The sequence below is a fragment of the Rattus norvegicus genome, chromosome 3 (genome assembly GCF_021556685.1).
Source record: "Rattus norvegicus strain SHRSP/BbbUtx chromosome 3, alternate assembly SHRSP_T2T, whole genome shotgun sequence".
NCBI classification, from domain to species: Eukaryota; Metazoa; Chordata; class Mammalia; order Rodentia; family Muridae; genus Rattus; species Rattus norvegicus.
In genome coordinates, this window is record NC_141536.1 from 129615546 (window position 1) to 129632473 (window position 16928).

Below are 16928 nucleotides of genomic sequence, written 5' to 3' on the forward strand. Positions count from 1 at the left end.
AGATTTCTTCCTCAAACTCTTCTATAGCAACAGTAAGAAAAGTAGGAAACTTGACAGAAACAAAGTGTTATAATCTCAAAAGCAGATGGGCTGGTGTTGATTAAATGTTGAAGTCTGAATCTTGAGCCAAGGAGAACATGAGACATATCAGAGAATTCCCCGAAGATTCAGGAACTGTTTGCATCAAGGACCTTCAGAACGAAGAGGTTTTCATAAATCAAGGCGAGTCAGTATTGGCCGAAAGTTTATTGAAAAAGGCCATCTGAGCTGAGATCACCTTTGTATATCCATGCTGTAAAGCCAGAGTCTTTGTTTGCAGCAATGGAAGAACAGTCTGGATCTGTGAGAATTTCAGTTTTAGATGATTAAGGACCAGTCACGATTGCTAAGCCAAGGGCTAAATCCAATGAGACCCGACGTCTGTGAGTCCAATGAGACCCAACGACTGATGATCAGAACTCACGGTACTATTAACCAGAGCTGTCGGATATCAGGTTCCTAATTAAACATATAGCATGTGATCCAGGAACACTAAGGCTACCTTTCTGTTGAGACACATCAAGTATGACACCAGGAAAAACCAAAAGAACAAAAAAGTCATCCCCTTGCCTCCTGGAGATGCTGAGTTAACCTTAAAGAGATTACCTTTGTCAAACTGATTCAGTCTTTATAAGGGGAATCAGCCAAGAGATATTCTCCTGCTTGGCTGAGAAAAAGGAATCAGGCATGCTATAAACTAGAACTAGAGGCCACATACAGGAGACAGTGACAGGGGGTAAAGTAAGAAGGGATGGGCATGGCCAAGGAGTTACAGCTAGAGTCTAGAGTCTAGCACTGTAGCAGAGCACCCAGACCTGATAATCTTGGATTTAATACCTAGCACCAAAGGGGAGAAAGAACAGATGATCAGTGACAGAACCACAAAGAAATGAATTCTTCCATGAGCCAGGATCATGAGGCTCAGATAAAAATCCCAGCCCTGTCCAACACTTTAGCAGCTCTACACTCCTGTAAGACCTAGAGCCAAGAAACCAGCTCACATATACCCAGACTGAAACACAAAAATAGAAAATGATTTATCCTGATTCCAGCCATTAGGTTCATGGCAAACTTTTACAAGGTACTAGACAATTGCATATGGAAAGTATTAGTAGCTAAACAAACCCAAATGGCCCAGGAAGCATAAGGCAGTGTGTCTGTCACTATCGCCTACTTCTCACCAGAGAGCCAGTGAAGAGGGTGCAAGACTCATCTAAACCCAAGTAGGGAAGGTGCATAGCACAATCCAGCTCCCCTGACTCCAGAGGAATTTACCTGTGGAAAAATGACCTGACAAAAGGAAGACTCTTCTTACAATATGGTGCTGATTGAGTGTGCCCAGAAAAATGATTCAGAGACAACATTTCAAGAGATAAACGTCACAAACAGATAAAAGAAAGCCTGGAGTCCCAGTTAGACACGGCACAGAGAAGGAGTCTCAGTAGTGACAAAGCAAAGGAAAGAAAGCTTGAATGGTTTCCAGGAAGAGCTGTGGCCCAGTGGGCTCCTTTGAGCTTAGGAAGTGAGTGTTGTGGCTGTGTCGGGCTTCTTTACCTACACTTTTTTTTTCTTTTTTTTTTTTTTTCGGAGCTGGGGATCGAACCCAGGGCCTTGCGTTTGCTAGGCAAGCGCTCTACCACTGAGCTAAATCCCCAACCCGGGCTTCTTTAAATGTGCAGAATTACACAGTGATTGTGGAGCTTCATGAAGCCCTAGCATGCAGGTCTGGGAAAAATACACAGCAAGCCTTCAATGACTCCAAAGAAAGCAGTATACAAGCCACCTTTTTTGTTTGTTTTGTTTTGTTTTGTTTTGAGATGGGGTTTCTCTATATAGGTCTGACTGTCCAGACTGCAGACGAGGCTGGCTTTGAACTCAGAGATCTGTGCCTACCTCTGCCTACCACGTGCTGGGATTGAAAGTGTATACCGCCACACCTGGCATAATGGCTCACCATTTAAATCTGGAGAAGTAAGCCAAGTTTGTGTTCATCTGTGTCTCAGAAACATTCTCTCTGGAAGCCACCCAGCTTAAGGTATGACCTGCTGGGAACACCCATGGTGAAGATCTCTGTGGTTCCTGAAAGGAGGTCTCAAAAGAATCATCCACAAAATGATTCATGATCTTAGATGTAGATAAGTAGGTAAATTCATCCTCCGATAACAACGATGAAATTAAAGATTACATAATAATTGGAATAGGCACACATTTCTACAACCCATGGCAGTATCATAGTGTTGGTAGGGGCTTCCATGGGATTATGTTTTCCTGAAAAATGGTGTTCAGTGGTAGGGAAAGTTAGATTCAGACAAATATGCTGATGAAGAACCTAATACCTACATAAGAGTAAGACACAACCACAAGGACAGGACTAACAGCAAAGCCAACTCTGTTCCTAAGGGATGTGACCTTAAGTCACTTTGTATCTCTAAAGTCATTAACTAATCTGCAAAAAATGATTCTGATGAGTAGTCACAATTTTCCTAAGCTGCCCAAGATATAAATGGAAAAATCATATATCATAGTGCAAACATAGCAATATATATGTATATATACACACATGCACATACACATATATGTGTGCATATACATCGTATACATATATATATTTCTTATACACATATATGCTTCTTATAAGTTTGAACCCATTCACAAGAATCACTTTGGAAGAATTCAAAAATGCTGTTTGTTTTGTGTTTTAAATCTTAGTGTGAAATCCTTAATCTGAGTCCAAAGCCATACCCTTTTCCCAGCTCCAACTAAAACATCACTGCCACTGTTGGTATTTCACTACAGCCTGTCAGCTATGTAAGAGAATTCATTGCCAGTTTGTAGAGTGGATGCAGGAAAGATCAAAGCCCTTGGTCCCAGCTCTGGACACAGTGAAAGACAAGCTGTCTTGAAAGGATCAGGTTGCTAGATTGTGGAATGCTTCAAGCATGTTAAACAGGAACGAAGCAGCAACAATGGAAACAGGATTCGGGGCAACAAAAGTGCAACCATTAAATTTTCATGATTTCATAGCTCAGGACACACGAGTTCATCACTGTGGCACTTTTTATGTTGGTGAATTTGTAATAAGCATAGCTGTTTGAAAATCAGCACGATTCATGGCCATAGCTCAGCTCATAATGCTGCCATTTCAGAACTGGATATCAAAACCACTGCACTATTAAAACCAAAAAGATCCCTTAATAAGTAAAGAAACTAAGTGTCTGAACATCGACATCATTTCCTTTTCCAAGAGCTGAAAATGCTTTGTGCTATCAACTAATGTGTTCTTACTACGGCAGCTGGGGGAGGTCAGTCAGGACTTTTGCAGAAAACGGTTTGATGTAGAAGGCTCAGTTTTGTTTATTTCAAGGGTGAATCTAGACTGGTTTCTATCATTCATCTTCCAGTCCAAAGTAATTCTGACAGTATTCCAATCTCAAACCTACCAAGACAAACACACACACACACACACACACACACACACACAGAGAGAGAGAGAGAGAGAGAGAGAGAGAGAGAGACAGAGACAGAGACAGAGACAGAGAGAGACAAAGGGAGGGAGGGAGAGGAGTAGAGAGAGGGGGAGGGAATCATTAGGCATAACTTGTGTCCTGAGAACATTGTCACCTATTTTCTAACTATAATAAACACCACACCACTCTTGCCAGTGATTGGCTCTGCAGTTTGAGAACCTTCTTCTTGAATTGGGGTCTCTCCTAAACCATAGATTCTTAGATGAGCGACATGACCAGTTTGATGGTCTAGAAATGTGATAAGAATTAAAAGTTTGTGAGCATGCAATGACCCACAGTCAAATGCATTGTGAAGCTAACATGTTTCCAGTAGTGCATGACCATGTCCTATCATGGGCCTTCTCTCTACTGTTGGTTCTGAACATGCAACATGTCCACTCTGCTCTACACTGTACATGCCCCACACCTGAGAATGTGCTTCGGACACCGTGGCTCAGATTTAAGACTATTTTGTATGTTACCAATTGCATTGTTTTATTGTACCTACAAAGGCTTCTGCTCTTGTAGAAACTCAATGGTTTAATTTTGGAAAATAACAGCTTTTAATATTTTCTATAGTCATTCCTCAGCACGTATCAAATTAATACAACATTGAGTTCAATTGTGTTAGGATGTTTGATTTTAAAATTACTATTTGAATTGCTAACTTCAGTCTCATGAAAGAAAAAAATCAATCAATGGATTTTGGCTTAGGAGTGAAACAGAATTTCCAGCAACTTCTGAAGCAGCACCTAACACCCTTCTGCCATTCTGTGCTAGAGATTCATGCAAAGCAGAGTTATTGGCACAGACTATTATAAAATCAAAATATCAGTCAACTCTGAAAAATATTGAAGATGCTCTATGCATCCTGCAGCATCAAATATTCAGCCAAGATTTCATTCTTTATATAAAAATAAACACTTCTATCACTAGCATGAAAATTTGCCTTCACCATTAATAAATAATAAATTTACTTGTGTAACAAATATTGCTTTATAACAACTTCTTTAGATTTATTGTCACTGTTCGGCTTGTGTACCTATTGCACACACCTACATATTAGGACTGTGCCAAAAATAAATCAGTTGAAAAGTGTAGTAAGTTAATATAGTTTAAGAAGCTGTTAAATGGAAAAACACCCAAGACAATGATCTCGGTACAAAGCACAAATAAGAGAGAGACTGGAATGGTGAGGCAGCTCGATGAAGGAACTCAGCTTCACTGAGGGGTTGCTGGGAGATTGCATAGAACATGCCACCACGACTGAAAAGACCGAAAGTCTTTATCCCGTAGCTTTTTATTGTCCATGGTTCGTAGCTTCTTCAGGCATCTCCTCTGTACTCATCTGTCTACCCAACCCCTGTACCACAAATACATTCCCAGACTGGCAAAGGCATTTGGGCTTTCTCTGGTCTTGGAAAATGGAAGCCATCAACATGCACAGGCATGACAAGAAAGGAATGTCCAGTGGGACAACAAAGCAGATACCATGTTTACAAACCTTAGATTTGCCCCTGTCACCCTTCACCACTGGCTTTTCTTCCTACAGTCAACTGACTCAGAGACACCATAGATCTTCCTTCTGTACTTATGGCAGTGGCAAATCATAGACAGGCAGATACAAACAGACAATGGGGAGGGATGAACTGAGTATCCCTATCCTAAATACTTGGGACTAGGAGTGTTTGAGACTTCTGATATTTTGGGAGTTTGGAATGTTTACATGTATGTGAGAAATTTTGGAAATAGGACCAACTCTAAATAAGACAAAATTTATAGTGTGGAATTTTCCTCTAATAACATCATGCTTGACAGTGTTAAGCAAAATGTGGTGACTCATTTATGTAAGCAAGGGAATTGCCATGAATTGAGGCCTGTGAGTTCTAACCAGCCTGGGCTACAGAATAAAAACTATCTTGAGAAAAACAAACAAACAAATAAACAAGGCAGGTGCATATTCTTGAGAATATCTGACCTTGATTTTCCAGGATAAGGAAGCTTAAGCTATACATGTAGAAGTTAAGGCCGCAGATACTTGTTCCCCACACCCTTGAACTCCTATTTCCTCCTCCAACTTAATTTCAACCTAGGATCATGATATTTTCTATAAGCCAACTCTATTAGATTTCTAGAATATTCCTCCAATCATAGTTCCAAGGGTATGCCATGTTAATACTAGACTTCGTACAACCAGCACTGTAAACCCAGCAAGAAAGTCTGGGCACTAACAAAATGTTGTTTTCTTCCAGAAGTGCCTGTCAACCTTCTGTGAGGGCTGAGTTCCAACTTGGCACACAGAGAGCCATGGTGAAAACACGCAGTCTCCCTACAGTTCCACAGTCCACCAGCCAGGGCAAGACAGCCACATGGGAATGACTGAGCATATGCAAGGCCCAGAAGATTTTAATTTAAAAATAATTTGTTTATGAAAAGAAAAGAGACTTTGAGAGAGAAAAACTGGTAGAGGGTATGAAAAATACTCTCCTCCAGGGAATAACTGTTTATAAAACAAAAGGCAGACACACAATAATCAATAAATAAGCAGGCTTGGGAACACAGTACATGTAAGGCATTCAGGTCCTCAGTGCCAGGCAACAGGCAAACATTGGCATCTACACTCTTGGTGTCTACACTCAGTAATAATCATCTTCTAACAATGCCAGATCAAACACTAGAACATTCAGGACAAAGTTCTGGGTATGATCATCTGATGTATCTTTGATTTATGGGAGTTTTCTCTGGGAGAATGTCTATCCCCAGAGCTTGAGTAAAGGTTGACTTCTCCATAGTACCAAAATAAAACTCAAGGGAGGCCAGGCAGGCAAAAACATTAGCCATCCAACACTGAATGAGAGCCTCAGAGAGGAAGTTGTCAGTCCTGTGGGCAGAGAGGGAGTATGGGAGCATTAGTATGGGGAACACTTTAACAATAAGTGGGGACTGAAGAGGGAGAAAGAATATAGGGAACTATGTTCAAGAGAGAAGTTTGATTATAAACATAAAGAAAATTACTTATGAGAACTGAGGAGACAAATAGAAGAGAGTAGCATGGGTAGAAATGAGGGTAGAGGGTGGAGAGATAGTTCAGTGGTCAAGAGCAGAGGACCTGGGTTCGATTTCCAGCACCCACATGGCAGTTCACAACTCTCTGTAACTCCAGTTGCAGAGGATCCATTATCCTCACACAAACATGCATGCAGACAAAACGCCAATGTACATAAAGTAAATAAATGATTTTAAAAAAGCAGCATTGAGATGAAGGTGGGCAAGCACTCACTCATAATGACATGTGTCTGAGGTCATGCTCACCAGCGACTCACCAGTCCTTTGGCCTGTGAAATGGGTGGCAGATAGGAAGGGTTCCAGGTCTCCCTGGGAGAAGGAGATTTGGCATGCAATCACTCACTCAACATGAATGTCCATCCTCGAATTGATCTCATGATGTCCATGATCGCTATTGCTCAGTATCCTTTGCTGTATTTAAAAAAAACACTCCAGAACATATACAATAACACAACTTCTTTTCTCTCATTAGTCCTGGGGGGCTTCTTGGCTCAATGGCTTTCACTTGTGTCTCATGCAATTTGGTCAGGTTGACAGGGACTGCATTCACCTAGACAGCAAAATTCTTGGTAGGTAACACATTCATTCACCTGGAAGACGATAGTGCAACCTAGTGAGAAGCTTTGTGTGAAATACCTCCCTGGAAGCTTGGAATTCAAGAGCATGGCACAGATGTTCTCAGACAGAATGACTCAAGACTAAAGGGTCTGGTGGGCCATAACCAGACACCACCATACAAGCTACGGTGAGCCTGGACCTATTCGGCATCTCTTCTCCCACACACATTGGTCACAGTAGGTTAAGTTCTCACTCATCTCAGAGAAAGAGGAAGAGTCTTTTTGCTGAGACTCTTGACAAATTGTGCTGCAGATGAGGGATGAATTCTTAGGAAAAATTAGCCACAGAGATCTAGTCAGGAGAAAATAAAGCTATTCTTTGAGCCTGTTGAGTTGTTAGTTACAAAGAGAACATGCTTTGTTAACTTTCAATCTCATGTGACCTCCCATAATATCAAGTCAAAATGCAATTTGATTGGTTAGAGAAAATTCTATTTTTTGTGACTTTATGTTATAATTCTCAAAAGGAATGCCCAGAAAATATACTGTCTGTAGAAGCCTCCATCAATCGGGGGTTTATTTACGGTCTTTTACTCATCTCATATATACCTTGGTCCCAGGCACTACAGTAAGTATTGGGTGTGCATAGATAAAAAGCATTGTCCTTTATACTCAACGATGGAGGGCTATGAGAGAGGTTCTTTCACACTCATCTTACAGGGCTCAGGGAGTAACAGTTTAAACTCAGGAACCAAGTTTAATGTTGCATATTTTAAAACTCACCCTTAAATACATACCTCAGGGTGCCATCACCTTGCAACAAACCCAGCACAGATGTTGCAAATGCACTGCTGGAAACAGATAATTGTTTTAGCTTTCCGAGCACCAAATAAGACTGTCTTTGCATTGAAGTGACCATATCTCCTTCTCTGCTCTTCTCCATCTCTCCTGTTCTTCCTCTGTGGACTGTACTAGTTGGTCCCCCTCTTCTATCCTTGCTCTTGACTGAAGTATTGCTGCTTAAGCTGAGGTAGAGGCACAAGGTAACTTCAATCCTCTGTTCATGGTTCACTCAAAACACTCCAAATACTTTCCCATGGCCCCACATAGTGTAACTTCTGTCTGTCTCCAGTATCATGTCTTATCATCCTCTCCTTCATTCCCAACATTCCACAACATTTGAGTTCAACAGACTACTTCCTTCTTCCACCATCCCAAACCTACTTGTTATACCTCAGGGTTTTGAATTTCCTGCTCTTTCTGCTTGGACCATGCCTGACCCCACCCCCACCCCCAATTATTTTTGTTGGTTCCTTCACTTTGTGATGGTCACTGCTTAAAAAGAACATGGACAGAAAGCTCTTCCTGGTCCTTGGTATATAAAACAGCATCCTCTCTCATTTCCTGTTTCTTCATACTTTGTTTCTTCATAGCATCTTACCTACCTGAAATAGAGCATCTGCCTTGCTAACTAGAGTGTATCTTCTTGAATGGAAGAGGGCCAAAGCCTTCATTGGCTCTGAATATTTATATATTCTTAGTTTCTAGAATGGTACTCAATGAAAGCATGGATGAATAGATGGATGTGTGATGGATGGATGGATGGATGGATGGATGGATGGATGGATGATGGATGGGTGGGTGGGTGGGTGGGTGGATGGATGGATTGATGAGAGAGCAAATTGGTAATGAATGGTATATCATGGATGTTCATTGTATCTAACTTGCAACAAATATACCAGAGATATTTTGCCCCAATTGTTGGAAAGTGATCTTTGCTTTAGTTTTCTGAGTACCAAATAAAATAGTTTGCATTAAAAAATTCATCTCTCCTTTTCTACTCTGACTTCTCTCCTCCCCTGGACTAAAATTCACCTCTTCATTGGTCTTCCTAGTTAAATTAAATGAAACATGGTGCTGCTGTACACACTTTGACCCAGAAAGCCAGAAGACATTAAGTGAGGCAACATCATGGACAAGCTGGATCATTAGACAGCAACATGTGTATGATGGCCGATCAGGAATGAACGCGCATTTCCCCAGCTGCCAAGAAGATTGGTTATTATTGGCCTTGAGGGGTCCCTCTGTAGCAATGGCTGTGAGCTGGAAGGTGTTATCAGCTTGTTTCCAGTGATGAATTTACTGGCTATGTATAGTCCTGGCTCCCCCACTCTGTTAGGGGCAGTTTTTAAGGCCAGTTGAATTGCTCTACTTTGATTTCTCCTTTCACAGTTTTGTCCCCTTACTTTCTAATGGAGGATGCCTCGAGAGACCATCACCCACCCAACCAACCCACAAGGCTCTAGCTGAGAGCCTGTTTCCAGGAGGTTTGATCAAAGACAACATGGCATGAAAAATGCCCACATCCAAGCAGTGGATTCACACACAGTTCAGTATCTCCCCTTCCAGAGGCAACACACTGGAACTGAGAAAACTGAGAAGTTTCAAAGTCACATCTCCCATGTCAACCATTTCATCCCAGAGTATCAGGTCACCAGCAGACACACAGGCCACGCAATGTTCTGTTTGAACCCTGATGTCCTTGTTTCCCTCCCCTGTTCCTCACTCTCTCTGTCTCTGCACAGTGTGCATGGAGTTGAGATCAGCTACATCAAAAGCAGGTAAAATATTATTCAGCTGTGCCCACTTTCACCAGGAATGGCGTCTCAGCTAAGTAGTCAAGCAGGTTTATTAAAATTCGTGCAGGCAATTCCACCCTGAAAATGGACGTGTTGGACTCTGGTTAACTCAACTCTTGTTGAATAAGGGCAAAGAGGTCAGTAGGAACTGGAAAGATGCCCCAGGAGAAGCCAAGAGGCATTGAGTAAGCCAAGGTCTTGAATAAGCTAAAGTATTAGAAAGCAGAAAATACCTGACAGGGGGAAAAAGCTATGAAGCAGAACAAGAACATAAAGTAGGGCATGGAAACTGGCTATTAGGAGTGAAAGAACACAGGGAAATTTTTTCTGAAGTATAAAAGGTCCAACTTTTAGCAACATGGTGAGTAAATTCTGAGTCTCTGGCATAGAGCATGGTAACTATAATTAATGTTATATTGTTTACTTGACATTTTATGAGAACAGATTTTTAAGTGTTCATCCCTACATACAAATGATGACTACCGTTGGCATGGAAGTGTTAATTAACTGGATTGGTAATGTATGTACAAATCAAATTGTCACATTGCACATCTTGAATAATTATAATTTTTATCTGTCAAATATTTTGCTGAGGATAACCGGAAATATTTTTTACGACATAACCATGCCATAAATAGTAGTCAAATATTGGTAACAATCACATAGACCCTCTGTAGGAAAAGACTGATTCAACAACTTTGATTATACCTATATTATGGGAAGCCATGGAGCCATTAATAATAATGGCTTTGTGTTCTGTATGCTCCAATTCGAAAAACCTCATTTTAAAATAAAATAAACAAATGAACACTATAAAAAGAAAAGCTTAGTAGTCGTTTGATATAAATGAAAAGAAGCAGGTACAAATAGAATGAAGCATCAACTGACTAAGGAAACTTGGCATTTCCAAATTTTTGGAGCTGAGCATGCTACATACCCTGGGAATCTCAGTATTCCCATGGGCCTCCCTGCTCTGCTGTTAAACTTGCTCATTTTACTTCTACTATTGTGGCTAGGATTATTATCTCACTAATTCCTTTATGTGTATTTTTCAATAAACCCATTAACTGAAGCATATAGAGGTCTTTAAAGCCCAAAATATCTTACTAAAACATAAAACAATGACAAAATAATAGTGGCCACCATTAGAGAGTACTGACTGCATGGCAGGTGAGCCTTGAGCCATAAATCCTCATAACTGTCAAGAATGTATAAGGAACCTGTTTAGAGAGAATATCTAATGCCTGGGAATTGGCTGCATAAATTATTCAACATCAGGCCAGTCTGGCCAAACTGAATCCCAAACTAGGATTACTAGATTCTAAATCTGTAGTCATTGTAATTCCTGGGAAAATTTTGCACAAGTCTGTTCTGTTTTCCTATAGACTATTTTTCAGTACTCACCAGAGCAAGATGCAGATTTACATGATGAGCCCTAAGCTAGCCTTAGTGTTAACTTTGGATCTTATTCCCAGTTTGGAAGCCATTGACTAGCTCTCTGTAGAAGCCTCAAGACAAGCTCTCCTGGTTTGCTTCTTAGTGTTCTGGTCAGAGAGGAGCTACTAACCAGTCTTAAACCTGAAGAAGCCAAAACACTGCAAAGAAAGCTATTCTGTCTCCTTGCTCTGTGCGGCCACCTAAATAAATAGAACCTACCTGACAGCACATATTCTGTCCCATAGACTAGCAAAGAATCCATTTACCTAAGCGCGCTTCCTTGTATGCACACTGCATTTATGTTTTACAACGGGGCCATCTGTGTTACCATAGTTATAGCCCTGACAGCATTTCCATAAAGATGATAGTAAATCCTTCTTTTCCGAGGTTCATAAATAGCCCATAAAAACAGAGATTGGGCTAAAATAGATCCCCAACAGTTTCCAGTTAAGACACCAATGCATGTTGTGAACAAATTAAACAAATATCAATTTACATGGCAGGCTAAAATATTGCAAATGTTTACAATTTCCAAGGGCAATTATGTATTCATAGAGGAAAAAAGATAAACTAAATAACTGCATAAGATTATAGAGTTACCCTTGATTTTAGTAAGTCTGTAAGTCATTCTTTTAATTAGTTTAAAGTGTTGAAAAGTCAGATTAGTATTCTATCACCTACAGATGTTCCCTGATTGCATTTGGTAGAGATCTTTTGATAGTGAACAGGAATGGGCAGTGGTGCCTTGGGCAATATGGAAACTCAATGGAAGGATTTGCAGGATCCTGTAGGATTATAGGAAAAGGGAGGAGAATGCCAAGAACAATTACTGAAAGGGATGAGAAACCATGCTAAAGTCTTTCTGCAGCATTTTTCTGAGAACTAAAAGTCCCAGGAAGGGACGTGGCAGCACAGGCAGGCTTCAGTCACGTGCCGCCTTTTGTTTCTATTAGAACTGCCACAGTAATATGCATTCAGCTGCGTCCTTTAGAACTGCCAACTAAAAGAGAGCCAAGCCAAGCCAGAAAGGAAAGCAGAGAGAGAGAAAGAGAGAGAGAGAGAGAGAGAGAGAGAGAGAGAGAGAGAGAGAAGGGAGGGAAGGAGAGAGGGAGAAAAGAATATGGAGAGGCAAAGGCTGAAGACCACATGAATATGTAATACTAAGAATAAACAATGTTGTAAGGATACAATGAAATATTATACAATCATTGGGGCCTATGCTATAGGAACAAAATACTTAATAGCTCAGAATGTTAAACTCAATATGGCATTAAGTAACAAAGTAGCTTAGCAAGCAAATGTGTGGCCAATATAACTCCAATTTAAGGGAAAGTAAGTAGTAATCTTTCTTGTTGCTATGACCATATACCTGAAAGAAATAACTTGAGGCAGGAAAGATTTGCTTAGGTTTCTCTTTCTAGAGGGTTTGGTCCATGGTCACTTGGGGGGACATGCTTGGTCATTATATCTTGGTGGTAGAAACATGTGGCAGAGAAGAGCTCCTCACCAGTCTCAGTTAGGGTTCTATTGCTGTGAAAAAACACCATGACCAAAATCAACTTGGGAAGGAAAGGTTATATTTTATCTTACAGCTTGTAGTTCACCATCCAGGGAAGTCAGAGTAGGAATCTGGAGACCCAAGCCAATTCAGAGTCTATGGAGGGATGCAGTTTACTGGATTTCTCTTTCTGGCTGGCTCAGCCTGCTTTACTATACCCAGACACCAGCCCAAGGATGGCACTAACTACGTGAGCTAGCCTCTTACACACCCCGTATCAATCATCAATGAAGAAAATGCACTACAGGCTTACCTATAGGCAGATCATATGGACAAATTTTCTCAGTTGAGAATGCCTCTTGCTAAATGACATAGGCATGTGTCAAGTTGACCCGGAACTAGCCAGGACATCACCTCATAGCAAACAGGAATCAGAAAATAGGGCAGGACATGTTGAGAAATACAAGGACCCACCCCTAATAATCCGTCAATCGTGATTCCATTTCCAAAAGTTCAAATAGACTCTTCAAATAGCACCTCGGTCTAAGGAGCAAGCTTTCAAAATTCAAGCCTGAGTGGGACCCTTCACATTCAAACAATAATAGCATGTGTGCCTAGAGAAAAATGGATGAGAGGATTTCAAGTTATTTTTAGTTTCTTATTTTAGCTAATCTCCATGAATTATTTTTTTTAGCTAAATATAAAATTGCTTTGGAAAGGATGTGATTTTTAAAATGCAAAGTATTTTACAGGTTTCAAAGCCTTGTCCTAAAGTGTCTGTATTCATTATGTGCCCTTGCGTTACCTCATTGCACACGTGGTGAATTTGAGGCATAGAGCGATCTTCTAACAACAACAACAACAACAACAACAACAAAAAATTCCAAGGTAGAATGAAGACTTGAACTGAGGATTAGGCTAAATGTCTCAGCTAACGTCTCATTCACAGGTGTTCTTATCTTTGGGGCAGCTGGGTCTCCTGGATATCGCATTGGCAAAGGAGTAAACACAGCATACAACACTCCTCTTATACCCTAGTTTCTTAGGTTTGTTGAGTTGACTGTAAAGTTGGGCTTGGGTTTGCCTACTCTTCTTCAGGAGAGAGTAATTAACATGATACTGGAAATTCTGAGTATTATACTTGACTTGCTGAACATTACCTTTTTAAAAACATTCATTTATTATGTATACCGTATTCTGCCTGCATGTATGCCTGCAGGCCAGAAGAGGGCACCAGATCTCACTATAGCTGGTTACGAGCCACCATGTGGTTGCTGGGAATTGAACTCAGGACCCTCTGGAAGAGCAATCAGTGCTCTAAACCTCTGAGCCATCTCTCCACCCCTGAATGTTACCTTTCACATGCCATTTTGAAGGCATCTTTGTATCTGAAAAGTCACTTACCCCTAGCTACACAACATTGATTTCTAGGCGTTCACAGATATACATGGCAACTCCTGGAAGAAACTTTGATGGACTGAGGTTGAAGTGATGGGATACAGTGGGAAAATATATCCTCTGAATAATGTGTGCAGAAACCCACAGGAAATGTTTCACCAGCAGACTCAAAATGCAACCTTGCTTTGCTGAGATGAAGACTAGAAACTCCAACATTCTCAAAGCACAGCCCTCCTAACCATAGCTCAGAAGCTGACATTTGGCTGACCCAACATCTTCATACAATGAAGAGTTAGCTCCTATGTTCATCTTCCCTTCCTGTGCCCAACTGATTGGAGTTTCATCACAGACAAGCACATTAGGCTTAGTGGATACCAGGGTTGGGGCATGGGCACAGGATCCTTCTTTTCACAATGAATTCAGAAGTCAGGTTTAATTAAATGCTTTTAGTTTCTGAAACATCAGTTAGTGCCAATGGTGATTCAGAAAATCAGGTGAGCCATGATTGTCTGAAGCAGCAGGCTTCAGTAGCAGTGGATCTGTTTCATGCCGTTATATGTGTCCCCCGCAGACATCCTTGTGGTCCACAGTCAAGTATTAGGATAAGAGGACTCAGTGGCTTTCCACACTCAAGGGACCACACTGAAAGCCCAAGCAACGTGACTTGCTAATCCTGCCAAATAAGTAAACAACCAAGCCACATGCATCAAAAGAAATATGTATAAGCAGGGACAACTATGGCCTGTGATGTGGCTTCTTCTGGTTATTCTTTACACAGACATTAAGATAATGGTAAATCCTGAGTTCTTTGCAATATGGTATCTAGGTTTTTTGTTTATGCTAGTTTAGTTTTGTTGTTGTTCTATGGCCAGGAAGGTAGGGCAGGCATTGGTTTGGTGTCAAAGATCTAGATTCTAGTGCCAGCTCCATAGTTAGTAGACACAAGCCACTTCAGAGCAGTCACTAAAACCCTTGAGATGATTCATAAAGTGAAAATTATTCTCATTGTACTATTGATTCTGTTTGTCAGTTTCACCCTCATTTTTGTTTGCTTTTGTATGATATGGGTTTTCCCAGAGACTCCAAGTCATGTGGTAGTGACTTATAGCTGGTGGCTAACAGAGTGTATGCCTGTGGATTTTCATGGTTTTACTACCAAGCCTTTTAGAAATGTTTCCTGCCTTAGCCTCTCATCACTTCTTCCACTCTGTGTTGTTTCTGCAGGTACTGGGTGTGCTACATTCTACTGAATTGTTAGATGAGTCCATTGTACTCATACAACAGACACCAAAGACCTATCTGAAGGAGGCAGAATCTTCATGAACTGAGGAGTTTTTTCTGTCATGAAGTATTCCAAGATGTGAACATTTCTTAGACAGCACCCAGACATGCCTCAGTGTATAAAAGTGTCTTAAGTCAGAAGAGTTAGGATATGGGTTGTGTTTGTGGTGACTTTGGAAAGTAAAAGAAAAATGATTCCTATACTTGGAAGGAAGCCAGGATCCTCACATAAAGGACTTTATGTTTAATACATAGTCTCTCAGCATTAACTTTTCAAGGACTTTACAAGTCAACCTCTAGTTGCTGCCACTCCAATACCACTGAGCTAAGGCAATGTGGACACACACACACACACCCAGCATGCTACTCTGGGTGACTTTGTTCACTAGCTCAACCAAGCCTCGATCCACTGCCACTTGCTGTGGCTACTTTAATAGACAGGACTGAAAATTTCTTATCTCTTAACTTTCTAGTCACTGGATTCAGTATAACAGGTATTCAAATGTGTTCTGGATATTGGTAACTTTGAAACAATGTTTTATGCTTTTCTACTATAATAAAAAGTTGGCTATAGAGTTGGAACATTTCTGTCCTATGTCAGGTGATTCACCTGCCTTGATAGGGGAAAAAATAGGAGCAAGGCAGAGCAGACACAAAATAACTGAAACTTTTGGTTTCATTCAACTCCCTAAAACTTTCGTTAAGATATAAACCATATCTAAAAATTTGTAAGACTATTATATGAACTTTCTGTATTCTCAGGATCTAGAAGTTTATCAGACAGATATGGTTAAAACTCTGTAGAATCTGTAACAAATGCTCACTTAAAACTTACAACAGGGTTAATAATCAGAAAGCCACATAGATTATCTTACCAAAACTAAACATATAGGCAGCAAAACCTGCCAAAATGAAAACAAAGATATAATCCATCGAAGTCTCAAAATGGACTAACCTTTTATTTTAACTTCTACAGTTCTGCTTCTGGTTAACTGTTCTTGTTAACTAAAGAATGTAACCCAAGGCATGGTTTTTATGCTTACAGGTCTACTCTGAAAGTGACTCAAGGCTAGACTTGAATTCCAGACATTCAGTGGAGTTGCTGATTAACTAAAGTTAGAGCCAAAATTATAAATACAAAACACTAATCATCAGAAACTGGGATATTCCTATCTTATGATATAGCAAGACAATGACCTAAACAGTCTGCAAAAAAGCCTATAAAATTAAAAATGTCGCTCCTTATGTAAGGTCTATTCATACTAACAGAGCCCAACTTAGGAATATATGTAGATCCTCCCTGTGTTTGCTAACTTTGTTACGGTTTACTTATTTTCATAAACTGAGTCATATAAAAATCTATGATATTCTGCAATGGTGTGCTATGAAAGCATGAGGAAAGTAAAGTTGCTGGTGTCCCCGTGAACTGAATTTATGATTTAATGATTTATTTTAATAAGCTTCACTTAGCTTTCTGTATATGTTTTCAAGGTTAAACCTAAAAGAA

General features: G+C 40.3%; 1 long non-coding RNA gene across 1 annotated transcript in view; it reads right to left on the reverse strand.

Moving 5' to 3' along the window:
• Window positions 1-16928, reverse strand: part of LOC148006549 (uncharacterized) — a 161032-nt gene that overhangs the window by 124818 nt on the left and 19286 nt on the right. Inside the window, exons 3-4 of the long non-coding RNA XR_015684642.1 lie at window positions 7966-8019; window positions 6869-7161 (exon numbers count right to left, since the gene is read on the reverse strand). This is a non-coding gene — a long non-coding RNA (uncharacterized LOC148006549). The remainder of the gene's footprint in view (window positions 1-6868; window positions 7162-7965; window positions 8020-16928) is intronic.